Genomic DNA, 15,812 nt, shown 5'->3' on the forward strand with positions numbered 1-15,812 from the left:
TTATCTGAGCCCTATGGTTGTAGGGCTTTACATAACTCCTTAAATCCTCAATTCTCTTAATGGAATAACAGGGGAGTAATAATTCTTCCGTCACAATATTACCATGAATTGAAATGAAATAATGTTTTTAGGCATGCATAAATATATATGTACAGATTCGCATAAAGAGAAATATATATTCACGTAGCTCTACTATTTGTAGAACATGCCACATTCTAAATGTGGTCACAATTCTCAGAGGTTAACAAACCTAATGACTTTAGGGGCTGGGCTTATAGAGGGAAGATGTGAAGAAGTGGGAGGACAGTGGTAGAGAATGATTAGCAGAAGATAGATGTCCTTCTAAAGGCTTCAAATTAAAACTAAAAAGATTTAAGACACTCTTCCTCCTTTTTAAAAATTTAATTGTTCAAATTGCCAACATATAGTGTAACACCCAGTGTTCATCCTGCCAAATGCCCCCCTCAATGCCCATCACCCAGTCACCCCGACCCCCCATCCACCTCCCTTTCCACTACCCCTTGTTCATTTCCCAGAGTTAGGAGTCTCTCATGTATTGTCACCCTCACTGATATTTTCACTCATTTTTCTCCTTTCCCCTTTATTCTCTTTCACTACTTTTTATATTCCCCAAATGAATGAGACCATATAATGTTTGTCCTTCTCCGATTGACTTATTTCACTCAGCATAATACCCTCCAGTTCCACTCACGTGGAAGCAAATGGTGGGTATTTGTCGTTTCTAATAGCTGAGGAATATTCCATTATATACATAGACCACATCTTCTTTATCCATTCATCTTTCGATGGACACCGAGGCTCCTTCCACAGTTTTGCTATTGTGTACATTGCTGCTATAAACATTGGGGTGCAGGTATCCTGTCATTTCACTGCATCTGTATCTTTGGGGTAAATCCCCAGCAATGCAGTTGCTGGGTTGTAGGGCAGGTCTATTTTTAACTCTTTGGGGGAACCTCCACACAGTGTTCCAGGTTTTTTTTTAAACTCTTTGGGGAACCTCCACACAGTTTTCCAGTTTTCTAGTACCAGTGCACATTCTCACCAATGGTGCAAGAGGGTTTCCCTTTCTCCACATCCTCTCCAACATTTGTTGTTTCCTATCTTGTTAATTTTCCCCATTCTCACTGGTGTGAGGTGGTATCTCATTGTGGTTTTGATTTGTATTTCCCTGATGACCAGTGATGCGGAGCATTTTCTCATGTGCTTGTTGGCCATGTCTATGTCTTCCTCTGTGAGATTTCTGTTCATGTCTTTTGCCCATTTCATGATTGGATTGTTTGTTTCTTTGCTGTTGAGTTTAATAAGTTCTTTATAGATCTTGGAAACTAGCCCTTTATCTGATACGTCATTTGCAAATATCTTGTCCCATTCTGTAGATTGTCTTTTAGTTTTGTTGACTGTTTCTTTTGATGTGCAGAAGCTTTTTATCTTGATGAAGTCTAAATAATTCATTTTTGCTTTGTTTCCCTTGTCTTCATAGATGTATCTTGCAAGAAGTTGTTGTTGCCAAGTTCAAAAAGGGTGTTGCTTGTGTTCTCCTCTAGGATTTTGATGGATTCTTCTCTCACATTTAGATCTTTCATCCATTTTGAGTTTCTTTGTGTATGGTGTAAGAGTATGGTCTAGTTTCATTATTATGCATGTGGATGTCCAATTTTCCCAGCACCATTTATTGAAGAGACTGTTTTTTTTCCAGTGTAAAGTGTTTATTGCTTTGTCTAATATTAGTTGACCATAAAGATGATGGTGCACTTCTGGATTCTCTATTCTGTTCCATTGATCTATGTGTCTGTTTTTGTGCCAGTACCACACTGTCTTGATGACCACAGATTTGTAGTACAACCTCAAATCCAGCATAGTAATGCCCCCAGCTCTGGTTTTCTTTTTCAATATTCCCCTGGCTCTTTCTTATTCAATATTCCCCTGTCTTTTCTGATTCCACACAAATCTTAAGATGATTTGTTCCAACTCTCTCTGAAGAAAGTCCATGGTATTTTGATAGGGATTGCATTAAATGTGTAAATTGCCCTGGGTAACATTGACATTTTCACAATATTAATTCTGCCAATCCATGAGCATGGAATATTTTTCCATCTCTTTGTGTCTTCCTCAATTTCTTTCAGAAGTGTTCTATAGTTTTTAGGGTATAGATCCTTTACCTCTTTGGTTAGGTTTATTCCTAGGTATCTTATGCTTTTGGGTGCAATTGTAAATAGGATGGACTCCTTAATTTCTCTTTCTTCAGTCTCATTGTTAGTGTAGAGAAATGCCACTGATTTCTGGGCATTGATTTTGTATCCTGCCACACTGCCAAATTGTTGTATGAGTTCTAGCAATCGTGGGGTGAATCTTTTGGGTTTTCTAGGTACAGTATCATGTCATCTGCAAAAAGGGAGAGTTTGACTTCTTCTTTGCCAATTTGAATGCCTTTTATTTCTTTTTGTTGCCTGATGGCTGAGGCTAGGACTTCTAGTACTATGTCGAATAGTAGTGGTGAGAGTGGACATCCCTGTCATGTTCCTGATCTTAGGGAAAAGGCTCCAAGTGTTTCCCCATTGAGAATGATATTTGCTGTGGGCTTTTTGTAGATGGCTTTTAAGATGCTGAGGAATGTTCCGTCTATCCCTACACTCTGAAGAGTTTTGATCAGGAATGGATGCTGTATTTTGTCAAATGCTTTCTCTGCATCTATTGAGAGGATCATATGGTTCTTGTTTTTTCGATTGTTGATATGGTCTATCACATTGATTGCTTTGAGTGTTGAACCTGCCTTGCATCCCAGGGATAAATCCCACTTGGTCATAGTGAATAATCCTGTTAATGTACTGTTGGATCCTATTAGCTAGTACCTTGTTGAGAATGTTTGCATCTGTGTTCATCAGGGATATTGGTCTATAATTCTCCTTTTTGGTGGGTCTTTGTCTGGTTTTGGAATTAAGGTGATGCTGGCCTCATAGAACAAGTTTGTAAGTATTCCTCCCCTTTCTATCTTTCCAAACAGCTTTAGTAGAATAGCTATTGTTTCTTCTTTAAATGTTTGATAGAATTCTCCTAGGAAGCCATCTGGTCCTGGACTTTTGTGTCTTGGGAGGTTTTTGATGACTGCTTCAATTTCTTCCCTGGTTATCAGCCTGTTCAGGTTTTCTATTTCTTCCAGTTCCAGTTTTTGTTGTTTGTGGTTTTTTCCAGAAATGTGTCCATTTCTTCTAGATTGCCTAATTTATCAGCATATACCTGCTCATAATAAGTTTTTAAAATCGTTTTTATTTCCTTGGTATTGGTGATGATCTCTCCTCTTTCATTCATGATTTTATTAATTAGAGTATTTTCTTTTTTCTTTTTAGTATGGCCAGCGAATGGTTCATCTATCTTATTAATTCTTTCAAAGAACCAACTCCTGGTTTTGTTGATCTGTTCCACAGTTCTTCGGTCTCTATTTCATTGAGTTCTGCTCGAATCTTTATTAACTCTCTTCTTCTGCTGGGTGAAGGTTTTATTTGCTATTCCTTCTCCAGTTCCTTTAGGTACAAGGTTAGCTTTTGTATTTGAGTTCTTTCCAGCTTTTGGGCATATGCTTGTATTGCGATGTATTTCCCCCTCAGGACTGATTTTGTTATATCCCAAAGATTTTGAGTGGTTGTATCTTCATTCTCATTAGTTTCTTTTTTTATAATAAATTTATTTTTTATTGGTGTTCAATTTTCCAACATACAGAATAACACCCAGTGCTCATCCTGTCAAGTGCCCCCCTCAGTGCCCGTCACCCATTCATCCCACCTCCCGCCCTCCTCCCCTTCCACCACCCGTAGTTCGTTTCCCAGAGTTAGGAGTCTTTATGTTCTGTCTCCCTTTCTGGTATTTCCTCAGCCATTAGAAATGACAAATACCCACCATTTGCTTCCACGTGGATGGAACTGGAGGGTATTATGCTGAGTGAAATGAGTCAATCGGAGAAGGACAAACATTATATGTTCTCATTAGTTTCCTTGAATCTTTTTAATTCTTTAATTTCCTGGTCGACCCTTTCATCTTTTAGCAGGATGGTCTTTAACCTCCATGTGTTTGAAATCCTTCCAAATTTCTTCTTGTGATTTAGTTCTAGTTTCAAAGCATTATGGTCTGAAAATATGCAGGGGACAATCCCAATCTTTTGGTATCAGTTAAGACCTGTTTTGTGACCCAGTATGTGATCTATTCTGGAGAAAGTTCCATGTGCGCTTGAGAAGAATGTGTATTCGGTTGTGTTTGGATATTAAGTTCTGTAAATATCCTGGAGGGTATTATGCTGAGTGAAGTAAGTCAATCGGAGAAGGACAAACATTATATGTTCTCATTCATTTGGGGAATATAAATAATAGTGAAAGGGAATATAAGGGAAGGGAGAAGAAATGTGTGGGAAATATCAGAAAGGGAGACAGAACGTAAAGACTGCTAACTCTGGGAAACGAACTAGGGGTGGTAGAAGGGGAGGAGGGCGGGGGGTGGGAGTGAATGGGTGACGGGCACTGGGGGTTATTCTGTATGTTAGTAAATTGAACACCAATAAAAAATAAATAAATAAATAGTTCTGTAAATATCTGTGAAATCCATCTAGTCCAGTGTATCATTTAAAGCTCTTGTTTCTTTACAGATGTTGTGCTTAGAAGATCTGCCTATTGCAGTAAGTGCCATGTTCAAGTCTCCCAGTATAACTGTATTATTATCTAAGTATGTCTTTACTTTAGTTATTAATTGATTGATATACTTGGCAGCTCCCACATTAGGGGCATAAATATTCATGATTGTTAGATCCTTTAAGTATGGTATAGTGTCCCTCTTCATCTCTTACTACATACAGTCTTTGCAATAAACTCTAATTTATCTGATATAAGGATGGCTACCTCTGCTTTCTTTTGGGTATCATTTGAATGGTAAATGGTTCTCCAACCTTTTATTTTCCGTCTGTAGCTGTCCTTAGGTCTAAAAGGAGTCTCAAAAAAAAAATAAATAAATAAAAGGAGTCTCTTGTAGACAGCAAATAGATGGGTCTTGCTTTTTTATCCAGTCTAAAACCCTGCACCTTTTGATGGGATCATTAAGCCCATTCACGTTCAGAGTTACTATTGAAAGATAAGAATTTAGTGTAAGACACTCTTCCTACACAAGAACATATCACATAAAAAAATTTTAAACATGAAACTCACCACCAAAACAGACCTACAGGTGAAAGGCAGCCAACAAACCAGGACCTTTCAGCCCTTGATCCTGGTGATTCAACTGTTAGATGATAGTAATGAGAAGAAGAATGAGTTGCAGATGGACATTCTTTGTATCATACTAAAATATGGATTTTAAGAAAGAAATTAAGTAAAAGAATGGCTCCTTTGCAGTGGCTAGAACAGCCACTCAGGCTGGCAGAGGACAGATAGACTGAGGACCAGTGGAAGGGACCAAATAATCAGTGGACCAAGTGTGTGAGAACAAGGAAATCAAAGAGAGGCTACAAGACTTCAGACCTCAACCCCCCCCTGAATTCCTGCATGTCACCACCCACTCTTCTCAACAAACATAAAGACTATCATTCCATCCTAAAAATAATGCTACAGCTAACCTGTATCATGCCATGCTAAGCACCCAGAATTTTGCTCACTGTTTACTATGCATTATCTTTTTATTTCCCCCCAACAATACTTGAGGTAGATCTCATGACAATCTTCATTCTGCATATGGAAAAAATCAGGTCCAGGTACTGAGGTTGGAACAATGATCCTTGGGTAGTCAACGATAAAGCTGATGTACACCTCTTGCTAGAGCCCAAGCTCTACACCAGACACTGTGCCTTGCTCTCTGAATTGCCTCTGCTGGTTGTATATGCCCCTACTGCTCCAGTTACCCCCCTACATCCACTCTGCTTATATGCCTCAGTTACTTAAGTATAAAGCCCCAAACACTGAGTTTAGGATAAGGGAGACAATGAGTAATTGCAAAATGAGTCAATTTCAATGTTTTAAAAATTAAAACCAGTGGACTAAAGAACCAATCTTTGGGTATAAAACTTAGCCTTGGCAGTAATCATTCTTATAAATTAGATATATTTTTCAGCTTCTGTGCTTCATAACTTAAATGAAGGTAATTACTAGTCAGTATTGTGAGGTCATTGAGAAAAATAAATGAATATACACTTAGTGTCTAGAGCAATTCCTGGCACATGAGCAACACAGAAGTGTCAATATTTACAAGCTCAAGTTACTGAAATGACTGATATATTTGATTCCAGACCTGCCATCTTGATCAAGACATTCCTTTTTCCACATCTCAGTTTACAAATTTACAAAATTTAGAAGATGGGAGATAATCCACAAAGATCCTTTAGTTTCAGCAATGTGTAACTATATAGATAATTCTTGCGTTAAATTTTGTTGTCTAGCTCATATTAGACACTTAAGTAATTTTGAAGAATCACTGCTATAATGACAAAATGCACATCTATCCTCTTTCTTCTTCTCTTCCTCCTCCTCCTCCTTCTTCTTCCTCCTACATCTTCCTCCTTCTTCTTCCTCTTTCTTCTTCTTCTTCTTCTTCTTCTTCTTCTTCTTCTTCTTCTTCTTCTTCTTCTTCTTCTTCTTCATCTTCCTCTTCCTCTTTCTCTCTCTCTCCAGGTATCTATTTCAATTGGGCTTAAATTGTCTTTTTGTTTTTGACTCTGTTCCTTTATTTCTCATTGCTACAGGGCTTTCTGTGTGATTCCCAACAACACTTATGGAAAACAACACAGAAGTGACACAGTTAATCCTGCTGGGACTAACCAATGTCTCAGAGTTGCATATTCCCCTCTCTGTCATGTTCACCCTTGTTTACCTCATCAATGTGGTTGGGAATGATGGTGCTGATTCTCTTGGACTCCCGTCTCCATGCTGTCATGTACTTTTTCCTCAGTAACCTGTCTCTGGTGGACTTTGGTTACTCTACAGCTGTCACTCCCAAGGTCATGGCTGGATTACTTAAAGGAGACAAGGTCATCTCCTACAATTCATGTCCTGCTCAGATGTTCTTTTTTGTAGCCCTTGTCACTGTGGAAAAATCTACTTTTGGTCTATGACTGCCACACAGCTGTGTGTAAACTCCTACATTACACCACCATAATGACTGCCAGTGTGTGTGCACATGTTGCCATTCATTCCTACTTTTTTGGTTTCCTAAGTGCCCCCATTCACATTCAGGACATGGTCAGTCTCCTTTTCTGCATGTCCAATCTAGTCCACCACTTTTTCTGTGATGTTCCAGCAGTCACAGCTCTCCCTTATTCTGATAGACATGTCAGTGAGCTGGTTTTTGTTGTTGTCACTAGTTTCAATATTATTTTTGCTCTCCTCATTATGGAGTTTCCTATCTGTTCATATTTACCACTATCCTGAAGATGCCTTCAGCTGAAAGATATCGGAAGACATTGTCTACCTGCACTTCCCACATCACTGTAGTGTCCATCTTCTATGGGACAGTCATTTTCATGTACTTATAGCCCAGCTCCAGCATTCCATAGACTCATAGAAAATGGCATCAATGTTCTACACCATGCTCATCCTGATGCTGAACACCCTGGTACATAGCCTAAGGAACAAGGAGGTGAAAATGCACTCAAGAAGGGAATTGAGAAGGCAAAGTTGTCTCTAGGTTTTACCTCTTAAAGTTGTAGGATCCACAGTGACCTAGTTACATTCCTCTCAGATCTTCTGCAGGCAATGACTCGCATTTTTCTTAATGAAAGTATAATTAACATATAATGTTATATTAGTTCAGGTGTACAACATAATGATCCAACAATTCTATACACTACTCGGTGCTCACCACAATAATTATAGCCACCATATGTCACCAAACACCATTATTACCATCTTATTGACTATACTCCCTATGCTATACTTTTCATCTCCATGACTTATTTATTTTGTAACTGGAAGTTTGACCTCCTAATACTCTTTATCCCTTTCACCCATCCCACCTCACCAGTGGCAACCACCAGTTCTCTGTATTTAAAAGTGTGTTTTCTGTTTGTCACTTGTTTTCTTTGATCATTTGACTTTTTTCTTAAATTCCACAAATGACTGAAGCATGTGACATTTTAATGCACACACTGTACTTAAATTGCTGAGGTGATACCATTAATTATTCCAAAGTCTATCATCTAAAAAAGAAAATAGTATCACACATATGTGACATTTGAAAAAGGACGGCCAAGGGGGACCTTAAGAATTTTGGGGCACTGCTTCCAATAACCTTATTAATTATATATATTATATGTACTCTACTATATGACAATGGAAGCTTTCATGTAAACCATGGCATACACAAACTCATGAATAGCGGCATATGCAAGAATCCCATATGTGCACATACACACAGCAGTGGGGAGTTGGATGCAGTCTGCCTAGCTTCTAAAAAAAAGTTTAAATAATCAATTGAGGTATCAGAATATAAATTTATATCTGACATTATTTTTTTCTCTAGCTGAAGAACTATTTCAAGAGACCAAAATGAAGAAAAAAATACATAATTTTTTAAATAAAGATATATGCTTTGGGGGGCACATTTATTGAAAGTTACAAAAGTATAATATTTCAAAGGAATTAATTTTTCTATCTTCAGTACTGCCTGCTACAAAAAGCATTATCTCAGAAGATTTGCAAAAACAAGAAGGCTAGAGTACCAAAAAACAAGATCAATTGATAACAATGACATTTTTCAATTATTCTGTATAAGACTACCAACTCTAACTTTGTAAGCTAAATGCAGTAGGTATGATAATATTACCTGTTTTTGTCTCTGGAAGTAGCTACTGCCCCTCATGCAGGGACAGTTTGGTTTCAGATGAGCTACGTCACCTCCTGTTGCTTTCCTGCTTGCTCCCTCCATGTCACTCATATTGAGTTCCCTGCTGTTCCTGGACAATCCAAGATCACTCCTGCAGGGTCTTTGTACTTGCTGCTGCCAATGCTCAGAAAGCTCCCCCATTTCCCTCAGGTCTTTGCTTAAATGCTAAAATATCAGAGTCACCCCAGCCCCCATGGACACTGTTCCCAACCTGCTTTACTCTTCATAGTCCTGATCATTCCTCAACTATTTCTATTTACCTGTTTATTAGTTGTTTGTCCATTAAATGAAAAATAACACAGGAAATACATTTTATTTAGTAAATTGCAATAATACAAAATATGAGCCTGCAAAAGTTTCCTTCTTCAATTTGCAAAATTCCTTCATAAATTATGATTATTCAATCAACTCCAATGACTCTAAACATTCATAGAAAATGTAAGCATGACAGGGTTCCCTGGATGTCTCAGGTTAAGTGTCCTAGACACTCAGTTAAATTTCCATTTCATGAATTTGGCTCAGCTCATGATATCAGGGTTGTGAGATTGAACCCTGCTTTGGGCTCTAGGCTGGGCATGGAGCCTGTTTGAGATTCTCTCTCTCCTTCTGCCTTTCCCCCACTATGCCCTCACTCTCTCTCTGTCTCTTCCTCTCTACAAAACAAAACAAAACTAAACTAAAACTAATCACGACAAAACAATAATAAACATAACCTACCTCAATGTACTAATAATATATAATCATTGTGTATTTTATTGGACTTTTAGGTGAGCTCAATTTCATAATAAAGCTACCCAAAGGAGTTTGCATCCATGTTCCTTTTCAATCTCTATAATTCTAGAAACATTCAACTTCTCAAGACTTGCAAACATGTGCTTGAATGTCCTAAGAGGGTCATACTGACATTGGTGGGGTCTGTGTGATGCAACACAAATATCTGCTCTGAGGTCTGTGAAAATGGTTTCTCTCCTAGAACTGTTTTTTTAAATAATTGCTTTAAATATATCTTTAAATTTGAAAACAATTTTAGATAATCAAAATATTTGCTGATATATTATAGACAAGTCTACATACCTTTCACCCAGCTTCCCCTAGTGTTAGCACCTTACTTTAGTCGAAACTAAGAAACCAGCGTTGGTATATTACTATTATCTAAACTTCAATAATTCATTTGTTATTTATCAACTAATGTCATTTTACTCTTACAGGATCCCATCCAGGATCCAACCCTGCATCTATTGTCCTGTTCCCTTAGTCTCCTTGTATCTGTGACAGTGTCTCAGTTGTTCCTGGGTTTTCACCACCTTAATAGGTTTGAGGAGTACTGCTCAGGTGCTTTATAGAAGGTCTTTCCATTTAGGTTTGTCTGATTTTTTTGGTGATGGTTACACAGAGGTTTAGATATTGAGAGAGAGTGAGAAATGCTGTCCTTATCATGTCCCATCAGGGAACACGTATTACCAACCTGACCTGTCACTGGAGATCTTAACCTTAATCACCTAAACCAGATATGTTTGCCAGGTGCTTCAGTATAATGCTGCTTTCTCCCCCCTGAAAGCTGTATACACTCTAGAAACAAGTCACTAAGTTCAGGCCACACTCATGGTGGAAGGCACTATACTCCACCTCCTAAGGAAAGGCTAAACATATTATTTAGGATTTTTCTACAAGAAGGACCCATTTATTTACTGACTTCATTTCTTACTTATATCAGCACAGACTCACATACATCTGTTTTGTACCTTGGGGTACAATGCAGTCCTACAATATTTCCTTTGCTGTTCAAATTCTTCCATCTTGGGCCACTGGGAGCACTTTCCATTCTGCTCGTTTCCTTTTGATACACCCAACCCTCTTGTTTTCTGAGCTCCTCCTTCCTTCCTGGAACCACAAGACACTCTGGGCTCCTCTTGTACTATTCCTGTCCCAACCCAGTAATCAACTCTTTCTCCAAAGAGCCCATCTCACTCTCACTTGGAACTCACATGAACCCAAATCCTCCAGACTTCTTTCCTTTAACTGGTAAATTCAATAACAGCTAGCTACAGGAGACTGAGTACTTTCCTAAATAGTTCTGTGGTATCTTTGAGCAGGGATTGTGTGTGTTCACAATTGCTTTTGTCTCAGTTCCTGTTCCAAATCCCTGCCTTTGTCACACTTGTCTATCACTTCAAGCACCACACTTCCTCCTATGCTTCTTTTTTTCCTGTTTCTACACTGCTTTTCCGCAAGGTGACATACACGACTCCTTTTCCTTCATTATTCCAAAGAATCAGTTACACAATAATCTTGTACTCAGACAAAATGGAGGGGAAGTGAAGCCCAGATGACAAATTCCTGCAAAGTGGGTATTTGATATAACGATGCTCAGGTTCATGAAAAATTATCTCCTGCCAAAACATCTCTTGTCGGTCATCTCCTAAAACCTTGGCTTCCAATCAGGTAGTTAGTCTCTGTCCATCTCCCTTCTCAAAGTTGAAAGTGTCAAAGTCCTATCTATCTAGATGCTTTGGGAAAAGACAACATACATTTACTCAATCATGCAGGTTGGGAAAATCTTAGAAATTGTGTAAAGTAAAGCATAATCATGGACTAGATTGTAGGGTATACATTTTGCTTTGTTTTGTTTGTTTTAATTTTATTTAAATTCAATTTATTAACATATAGCGTATTATTAATTTCAGAGGTAGAGTTCAGTTACTCATCTGTTGCATATAACATTGAGTACTCATTGCACACATGCCCTCCTTAATGCCCATCATTCAGTTATCCCATTCTCCCACCCACCTCCTCTCCAGCAGTGCTCAGTTTGTTTCCTATAGTTAAGAATCTCTTATGGTTTGTCTCCCTCTCTGATTTCATCTTATTTTATTTTTCCCTCCCTTCCCCTATAATCCCCTATTTTGTTTCTTAAATCCCACATATGGATCTTGGAAACTAGCCCTTTATCTGATACGTCATTTGCAAATATCTTCTCCCATTCTGTAGGTTGTCTTTGAGTTTTGTTGACTGTATCCTTTGCTGTGCAAAAGCTTCTTATCTTGATGAAGTCCCAATAGTTCATTTTTGCTTTTGTTTCTTTTGCCTTCGTGGATGTATCTTGCAAGAAGTTACTATGGCCGAGTTCAAAAAGGGTGTTGCCTGTGTTCTTCTCTAGGATTTTGATGGAATCTTGTCTCACATTTAGATCTTTCATCCATTTTGAGTTTATCTTTGTGTATGGTGAAAGAGAGTGGTCTAGTTTCATTCTTCTGCATGTGGATGTCCAATTTTCCCAGCACCATTTATTGAAGAGACTGTCTTTCTTCCAATGGATAGTCTTTCCTCCTTTATCGAATATTAGTTGACCATAAAGTTCAGGGTCCACTTCTGGATTCTCTATTCTGTTCCACTGATCTATGTGTCTGTTTTTGTGCCAGTACCACACTGTCTTGATGACCACAGCTTTGTAGTACAACCTGAAATCTGGCATTGTGATGCCCCCAGATATGGTTTTCTTTTTTAAAATTCCCCTGGCTATTCGGGGTCTTTTCTGATTACACACAAATCTTAAAATTATTTGTTCTAACTCTCTGAAGAAAGTCCATAGTATTTTGATAGGGATTGCATTAAACATGTATATTGCCCTGGGTAACATTGACATTTTCACAATATTAATTCTGCCAATCCATGAGCATGGAATATTTTTCCATCTCTTTGTGTCTTCCTCAATTTCTTTCAGAAGTGTTCTATAGTTTTGAGGGTATAGATCCTTTATCATCTTTGGTTAGGTTTATTCCTAGGTATCTTATGCTTTTGGGTGCAATTGTAAATGGGATTGACTCTTTAATTTCTCTTTCTTCAGTCTCATTGTTAGTGTATAGAAATGCCACTGACTTCTGGGCATTGATTTTGTATCCTGCCACGCTACCGAAAATTAACAAGGCAGGAAACAACAAATGTTGGAGAGGATGCGGAGAAAAGGGAACCCTCATACACTGTTGGTGAGAATGTGAACTGGTGCAGCCACTCTGGAAAACTGTGTGGAGGTTCCTCAAACAGTTAAAAATATACCTGCCCTACGACCCAGCAATTGCACTGTTGGGGATTTACCCCAAAGATACAAATGCAATGAAACGCCGGGACACCTGCACCCCGATGTTTATAGCAGCAATGGCCACGATAGCCAAACTGTGGAAGGAGCCTCGGTGTCCAACGAAAGATGAATGGATAAAGAAGATGTGGTTTATGTATACAATGGAATATTACTCAGCTATTTGAAATGACAAATACCCACCATTTGCTTCAACGTGGATGGAACTGGAGGGTATTATGCTGAGTGAAGTAAGCCAGTCGGAGAAGGACAAACATTATATGTTCTCATTCATTTGGGGAATATAAATAATAGTGAAAGGGAATATAAGGGAAGGGGGAAGAAATGTGTGGGAAATATCAGAAAGGGAGACAGAACGTAAAGACTGCTAACTCTGGGAAACGAACTAGGGGTGGTAGAAGGGGAGGAGGGCGGGGGGTGGGAGTGAATGGGTGACGGGCACTGGGGTTATTCTGTATGTTAGTAAATTGAACACCAATAAAAAATAAATTAAAAAAAATAATAAATAAATAAATAAATAAATAAATCCCACATATGAGTGAAATCATGTAATTGTGTTTCTCTGACTGACATTTCTCTTAGCATAATACATTCTATTCCATCAAATTTGTTGCAAATGGTAATATTTCATTTTTGATGCTGAGTAATATTTCATTACATATAGTTAATAGACATTTAATGAGATTTGTATCCCCACCATCGAACCAAAACCACTCAAAGTCATTCACCAATTCCCTATCGCTATGGCCTATTGTCAGTTTTTATGATATTGCTTAGCTTACCAGCAGTTCTGATACATCTATTCCCCCTTTTTTTAAAAAAAAAAAACAGGTTTTTAAAATTTTATTTGAGAGAGTGAGCAAGAGAGAGAGAACATGAATGGAGGGAATAGCCAAGGGAAAGTGAGAAGCAGACTCCCCTGCTACACTGGGCGCCTGATGTGAGACTCAATCCTGGGACTCTGGGATCACAACTTGAGCCAGAGGCAGATGCTTAACTGACTGAGCCACTCATGGTCCCATATCCATTCCCTCTTGATGCATTTCTTATCACTTGGTTTAGGATAGCACTCACCTTCGTTGGCTACTCATCTCTCTGACCTTTTATTGAGAACATTCCAAGTCTTGGAAATTAAGATTCAGTACTGTGTGGCAGTATCCTGGCTTTCCTTAGAAAACAAAAAGTATTGAGATTTCAGCTAAGCACATTGCCTTTCAGCTAAAGATAAAATTTTGATGTTGGTTTACCAAATTGCTTTTTGTGGTCTTATGACTGAATTCTTGCCAATGGAATGTACTCAGAAGTAATGCACACAGCTACTATATTGCTTTATTGAAAAGAAATTCTTTTCCTTCACTCATCTCTTTCTCTTCTTCTCCAGATAGAAGAGTTATGATGAGGACAAACTTCCAGCACTCAAAGAGGTGATAGAGAGAGGCTATGTGTACTGAACCTAGCCCCAGAATGACCAAGGCACAGCAGCTGTACAGATAGTTCATATTTACCCTGCTACATTAACCTCCACAATTTGAGAATAAATTGCTGCCTTATTGAAACCACTGTATTTTGGCTTTTGTTACAGTAGCTTAACTTGATTTCTAAATTGTGGTAGATTAACTTTGGGCACAAAATCTTTGCAGCTGTTTTCCTCAAGAGGAGGAGTCTTTCTTCATGCTTGATTCATGCTTGAATCTGGGCCAGCCCTTTGATATCATTGATTAGTATAACATAATAGAAAAATGCGAGAGTTAAGAGTCTATACTTTAAGAAACCATTCCGTTGTACTTTCACACTGAAAATATGTAAGATAGCTGGTCCATCCTCTGGAGGATCAAAGATCATGTGAAGAGGTACAGAATAACCAGAAATCAAAAGTTAGAAACATAAGGCCTTCTTGAACCTTTTAGCCCACTGACCATGCATAAGATATGAAACCTCACAATGAGCCATGTGAAAGCCAAGTAACTGTCCCTATAATGAGCACATGTTTGGATGTAATGAAGATGAACAGATAGGAAGTCAAGCTAATTATAAGGGCAAAATAGATATTGAAATATACTAAATATACTATTGAAACTGAGCACAGTTTCATAAATGTATATATCAGATCAGGAAAAAGCCAAGATTTGGGGGTATATCACAAAAAAAAAAAGGTTGGACCACATTGCAATGGCAGAAGGAGAGGCAGAAGGTGAACCCATTGTGGATGACAGGTTCAACAAAGCCCAGACATAGCAGCCTCCTGACATTTCTGCACACACATGCTGGTGGTCACAGTGGTGATGTAATGTAAGGGCTTATATATCACTACATGCTAATCATAGCCACGACAGCTACCAGGAAACAGTTGTTAAGCAAATGTTTACATCAGCTTTATTTATAATCACCAAACACTAGAACCACCACAAATTTTCTTGAACTGAGAATAGAATAAATAATTGGTAATGACTGTATAGTGAAGTACTATTCTACAGCAAAAATATCCCACTCTGACACAGGAAGCAATACAGACAGGCCTCACATGCTAAGTGAAAGATTATACACTCAAAGAGTACATATTCTAGAATTATAGTCAAGGACACTCGTGGAGAGGCAATTTTAGTGGGACAAAACAATTTATTGGTTGCCAGGGGCAGGTTGGGAGAATGAGTTTGTCAGAAGAGATTTGTTCCAATTTTTGTAGGTGACAGTGTTTACTGGACATAAATTTGACAAAATCTTACAAGCTATCAACTATTCACTGGGACTGTGGATACTATCATATGGAAATTATAATTATAAACTGACAAAAATCAGAAGAAATAACAAGTATAATACAAAAACATAAGCACTGAGTGAAATATCCAGCATG

The 15,812-nt window shown here is 38.2% G+C and overlaps 1 pseudogene; it reads left to right on the plus strand.

The window, feature by feature from the left end:
- The first annotated feature begins 6,759 nt into the window (after positions 1 to 6,759).
- Positions 6,760 to 7,671, plus strand: LOC112663713 (olfactory receptor 5B2-like; annotated as a pseudogene).
- Positions 7,672 to 15,812: the final 8,141 nt, after the last annotated feature.

This window comes from Canis lupus, chromosome 18 (genome assembly GCF_003254725.2).
Source record: "Canis lupus dingo isolate Sandy chromosome 18, ASM325472v2, whole genome shotgun sequence".
Lineage (NCBI taxonomy): Eukaryota > Metazoa > Chordata > Mammalia > Carnivora > Canidae > Canis > Canis lupus.